Below are 240 nucleotides of genomic sequence, written 5' to 3' on the forward strand. Positions count from 1 at the left end.
GAAAAGAAACAAAAATTTGTGACTAGTTTTATCCTATGCAAAAAAACAAAAGACAATAAACAAGAAAACCATATAGAACATTAGGATAGAAAAAAATTAATTTTGAATAATTAAGTACGAAATAAAGTCTTTCTTTTGTAGAGTTAAGGTTCAGTTATAATCATTAACTTCATCACTCTTCCAAGTATCTTACCGAATCGTTAGTGGTCACAATGTCCAAGTTCTTTGAATAATTTTCAG

The sequence above is a fragment of the Agrilus planipennis genome, unplaced genomic scaffold (genome assembly GCF_000699045.2).
Source record: "Agrilus planipennis isolate EAB-ADULT unplaced genomic scaffold, Apla_2.0 scaffold140, whole genome shotgun sequence".
In the NCBI taxonomy this organism is placed as follows: domain Eukaryota; kingdom Metazoa; phylum Arthropoda; class Insecta; order Coleoptera; family Buprestidae; genus Agrilus; species Agrilus planipennis.